At 39.5% G+C, this 5,682-nt stretch overlaps 1 long non-coding RNA gene across 1 annotated transcript; it reads right to left on the bottom strand.

The window, feature by feature from the left end:
* Positions 1-1,116: 1,116 nt before the first annotated feature.
* On the bottom strand, positions 1,117-5,386 carry LOC122464428. The gene is made up of 2 exons (XR_006288435.1): positions 5,009-5,386; positions 1,117-2,393 (listed from the first exon to the last, which is right to left on the bottom strand). It is a non-coding gene; the product is annotated as an uncharacterized LOC122464428 (long non-coding RNA).
* Between the last annotated feature and the right edge of the window lie 296 nt (positions 5,387-5,682).

Raw genomic sequence — 5,682 nt, 5'->3', positions numbered from 1 at the left:
AAGCCACCCCCAGTACGTCAGTGTCGAGGCACATCGAGAACTTTACATTGCCACTGCCCACATGGTACGCTGTGAGGCAGATTTTTCAAAGTAAAGCACACACAGGTGCATACCTTCCTAATACGTACAGAAGCTCGAAAGCTTGTCTCTCTCTCCAACAGAAACTGGTCCAATAAAAGGCATTAACTCACCCACCTTGTTTCTCAAATCAAATGACACACAGCCTGGTAGGCACGTATCTGGCCAAGTGTGCATGCACAAATATCTGATTTGCACATGTATATTGTGTGTTTGCTCAGAAAAATTAGGCATGCACACGTCCCTAACTGATAATTTGACTTTATGAGTCCAGTTGTACGATTAGTTTATATTCATCTACTCTACCTTCACTGAGTTTTTGGAAACTGTTTACAACAATATGTACTTTCAGCCTGTGTCTAGGATTACCTTATTTCATGGGCTTAGGATGGTCACATGAAGGCATGCAACAAAATGAATGGTTCTGGAAAGTGAATTAATGTTAAAATAGTATCAAGCAACTATTTTTAATTAATTTTTTTAGTAACTGAATGTTCAGCATAAGCCTACACAATCTGAAACAAAATTACTTTAATAAAAAACACAGCTGCCTTATTCTGTAAGCCAAGTGTACAGCAACCTATGACAGTATATTTTTTATCTCAAACATTGCAGATCAATACAAATCTTATTACATACTAAAAATGATTAATATCAGTCACACCATAACTGTAAAATGGACATTGTAAAATTAATCCTTCTTTGCAACAAAGAGCCCATACATTGAGAGGAAACACACATTGGTTCACCACCTGCAACCAAAAACCTCAGTGAGATGAAAACAGTTTAGCTTGGATTCTCAACTGAATCTAAAACCAAATATAATAAGATCAGTAGAAAACATTTGCTTTGCCTGATCTTAGTGGCTGTGGGGACTCTTCTGTGATTGAAGACTGATTTCTGCATTACACAGTAAAAGTTTCTTCTGAAGCACCCCGTTTTCACGCTGTTATGGCCCTGTTTGCTTGTAGTGTTAGAAAAGTCTCTATTAAAAAGAGGAAAGATGTATAATTTAAATTCTAGCAATCAGGTGTTTGATATGTGTCCAGTATGTTTCTTTACATTAATGTCAATTAATATTAAAGGCAAAGAAACCGCTATAGACGAGACCTAAAAAAAATGAGCTTCTACAAGAGTTTCTTCCAGTACACACTTCGACTGTGATACTTTTTGTTTCAGGATATTTATGTCAAGCTTTACAATATAAGTGCAATGACCCAAATTATGTTTCTTAATAAAAAATCCTGATACATTAATCAAATCTGTTGCTTTAAAAATACCCTCCCATTTCACTCCTCAAATGAAAAAAAGGTGAACGGAATATATCAGGCCTGCACAAGTGCTATTAAGTTGTTTGTTAATCTCTCACCCTAGCTATTTTGAAAAGAACAGATATGCTTTTGTACTCTGACTGAACATTGGCATATGGACAGTATGTGGCTGACAGTTATGTTGTGTCCTGTTGCAGCCAGGGGTTGCTACAGGCAACTGTATTAGATACTTATGGGGTGGGAGGGAGTATGAGGGAAAACGCCGGTTAGAAACTAAAAGATTGAAGCTTTGAGCCCCCACAGTCTGGAACCTAGATCCTATGCCCAGAAAACATAGAGGTCATGAGAAGAACCAGACCACAGCTTTCAGGGATGACACAGTCCGGCATTAGGAATAAGTTGTCCATTCCACTCTCAAAAAAGCAGCTCTGCCAACAAGTTTGAGCTTAAGTCATTAAGCCTCCTTTAGATCAACAAGACTGAAATATGAACACACTGAGTTTAGGAAAAAAATATGCTTATTCCTATAGGTACCACCAGAATCATTCTTCGTGCTGCATTCTGGGCCAAAGGCACCTCTGCACTAAATGTTGGCAAAGCTGCAAACACACAATTGCAGCAATCCAAAGTAAGTACAACAAAAGCAGGTAAAACTTTCTCCAAAATCACAGAAGTCAGGCAGGATTTCATTCCCACTATATTTTTCAGATAATAAAAAGTTCTTTTAAACAATATTTTTAATATATTTATCAAAGGAAATCTGCAAATTCAACATTAACCTCCCAAATTCCTCACAGATAGAGAAATGGGAATCAGAGAATTCTGCACAGAAATCTGTTGAAGTTTTTGGATAGACAGTAACTCCTGCTGAGAATCAAAAACTGTCTTCTCCAGTTTTAACTTGGATTGAGCTATAGACCACTGGAAATCATTCATCTTGGAAAAATCCAACCCACGCAGAAAGCAATCCTAGGTGGATGTCATCTTCATAAAAGGGAAAGGCAAAGCTGTACTTCTCAATAAATGCTCCTAAGGATAGCATACCTATAGGAAACAATCAAGTTGCACACAGAACAGGTGTTTCATAATATGAACTGAATTTAACACAATAAAATTAATCATTCAGATGAGATATTGCAACAAAGCTAACACTGCCTAGAAGACAGGTGAGCAATAGCTTTCAAGGTGACACTGCAACCTCATTCAATGCAGCCAAAAAACTTGCAGACCACAAGTAGGATTACATTAGTGTCACTGCCCTGATGATAAGCAGATGCAACTTCATACAGCATAAGTGAAGGAAACAATTAATTGCAGAGTTAGGTCCTGACTTTCTTTTCTACTCTAAAGAATCAGTAGGTTACTGAGAAATGGCCAACAATTATTTATACCGCCCACTGAGAAGATCTTTAGCACAAACCACGTGGGAAACAGAGAAGTGTGTTCTGTAAGGACCAAGCCCTCTCCTCTCAACTGTGGCTGCAGAAATAGTGCTGTTCCACTGCTCAGTGAGCAGGCAGGATTTGGAGAGCCCATGCAAAGAGACTCTCCCATGGCTCCATAGGAAGGCAGAGACAGATGAAGAATCTGCTGCTATGCTAAGAAAAGTGGATTCATGGAAGCTACCCCTTCCCCTACTTCCCCCTTCAGTGTCCAGCACGACTACTGAACTAGGAATCAATGAGAGGATTGTGGGCATTTGCAACACCAGAAACAACAGGACACACACCTTTGCACCCTGAATCCAAATCACAAGTGGTCAGCGTCTTTTACAGCAATCTAATCAACCACTTTTTTGAGACTGGCCAATTAATTCTCCTCAAAAACACGCTCTGGAGCAGAGCTGGGCAAACTGTAGGTAGTGAGCTACTTGCTTGATTAATTTAATTCATTTGTCTGGTTGCAATTCTCCAGAGGTAAACTCTGATCCTTCCAGCTGTATGAGTTATTTGTAAATGGCTCACTAACACTTTGTCTCTATGCAAAATATATCCCAGCCTATGGGATGTTCTCAAACGGTTCACTAGTCACATGATCATCACATATCATGCTGTTCTGAATTGTCTCATTATATTGCCTACCACAATATAACAGCCATTCTTTTTAGCGTGTCTATTTGTTATTCTTCGTGGGGGACTGGTCACCTAAACTACAGGGAATATGCTTCAGCTTCCAAACTGAAACTTTACAAATGGAGAATCCTCATATTCACACATATATGTTCGTGGTTAGATGTGAATACAGGTATTTCACCAGAATAGCCATTTCCCGGTTTGCTGCAATGTTTGTGAAAACAGTAAGAAGGGCTATAAACATGCTTACATTGAAAAGTAACTCAGAATTCACAAGACTGTGTCTGAACTACTTTCCTGCACATTTCACTCAGCTCGAGTCAGGAGTGTCATTCTGTAGGCAACATCTTGTGCTGTATAGATGCGAGTGCAGCAGTGGGTCTGGAATTTTGCAAGGGAGGGATGTGCAGTAGATAAAATAAATATATAATTGTCATGCAAAATATTATACATGATAGTTGTGTCTTTAGGAAAGAGACCTATTGCTTCACACAAATAGTAACCAGTAATTCCATGCTGTCTAACTATAAAGTTCTTCTTGCTTTTAAAAAAAAAAAAAAAACTAACCTAGTTTGAACCAATTATTTTTCTCAGTTTTCTATTGAAAATCCATGTTTATGGGAAATCATTCCATTTTTTAAATGATAAAATATTCTGCCAAGATACATTTTCCTTTTTAAAAATGAAAGCAAACAAGCACCAAACAAGTTTTCAATTTATACTTGAAAAAATAGGCTAGTTATAAATACTTCCTTTTTTAATAGCACAAACAAAATTACAACTAAAACACAAACGAACCAGAAAGGTAGCAGCTAGGGAGTCAGTGTGGCCTAGAGAATAGTGCACTGGACTGGGTTTCAGGAGACCTGATTCTAATCCTGACTCTACTACTGCCTTCTGGACAAGTCACTTCACCTCCCTGTACCTCAGTTTCCCCATCTGTAAAATGGGGATGATGATACTGACCTTCTTCATAAAGTGCTTTGAGGTGTACTGATGAAAAGTACTGTATAAAAGGCAGATATTTATTAATTATTATTATTATTATTATTAAATTTTCAAATGAAAAAAACATGCTGGCCACAAACAAAATGCCCCTTTTACTAATAAAGGGGTGATTGGCAAACTACAACTTTTCCCTTCTTAAAAATGATCAAATGTGCTGGGGAGTCACTCAGGCCCCAATCCTGCAAACACTTACACAAGTGCTTAACTTTAAGCACAACAAGTTAAATTAACTTCAGTGGGGCTACTCATGTCAGTAAATTTAAGCATGAGTGAATGTTTGCAGGATTTGCCCCTCATTTCTGTCCACATTCTGCTGGCTTTTAGGTTATTTTCCATTTAGATGCTGGAAAGGGCAAGAAGAGGAGGAGAGAGAAATCACACAGTCACCAGAGTAAACATGAAGCCCTTCAGCAGCCCCCAGACATCTGGTTTATTTGAAGAGTTGTCCCTCAAAAGCATTTTTCTCCTGTTCCCTCACAGCTCGCTCATAACTCCTAGTTCCCCTCAAACACCTCTCCACGTTCCTCCTCCTATAGTGCCCCATCTAGTCCCACTTTCGATTTCCTCTAAAGGACTGACCTCTGCTTTCAGTCTCCATGGAAGCTTCTTGTTGAGCCCGGTAGAGAGGTGGATGCTGGAGACGGAGCCAGCTGCCTGAAGCTAAGAAAGAAAGCTGACAAGGACAAGGGGAGTGGGCTGAAGAACAGCTTGGCTGCCTGTCCGTCCCAGGGACTTGACTAGTGCAGCAGTTATATGATCTGTTTTTTTCAAAAACGGACATGGTCAGAACCAAAACAGGGCTGTTGGCAGCTCTGCTGGGGAGAATTGCTTTAAGTTCTCAGATCTCTTGTCCTCTAGTCATTCAAGTCACAAAGAGAATGAATGCATCAGACTTGCTAGCAAGGAAAAAGAGAATTCAGTAAGCAGCAACCAGGTACAAAATGGCCACTTCCAGGCCACAGCTGCTTCTCTCTGCCAGATTTAAAGGGTTAGAACCTGAGATGCATGCTGGGAAAGAATGTTTCTGTAAGAAGGCAACCTTGCACTAGGGAGAGTTAGTGAGGGTAGTTACCACTGAAGGGGTCTCTGTATGCTGCCACTATAACACACTATGTTTTCACTGAGTGGTATCTACACAGGTTGCCTGGGTCTCTGTAAAGCCCAACACTGACTTCCTGTTCTTGGGCCTGCACCTTTGGCAGAGTTAACAAATGAATCACCTCTGATGTGTTTATTAATAAATACTTCACACT

Source organism: Chelonia mydas, chromosome 2 (genome assembly GCF_015237465.2).
Source record: "Chelonia mydas isolate rCheMyd1 chromosome 2, rCheMyd1.pri.v2, whole genome shotgun sequence".
Taxonomy (NCBI): domain Eukaryota; kingdom Metazoa; phylum Chordata; order Testudines; family Cheloniidae; genus Chelonia; species Chelonia mydas.
Note: the sequence above shows the minus strand (reverse complement) of the source record. Positions and strands in the feature narration are given on the sequence as shown.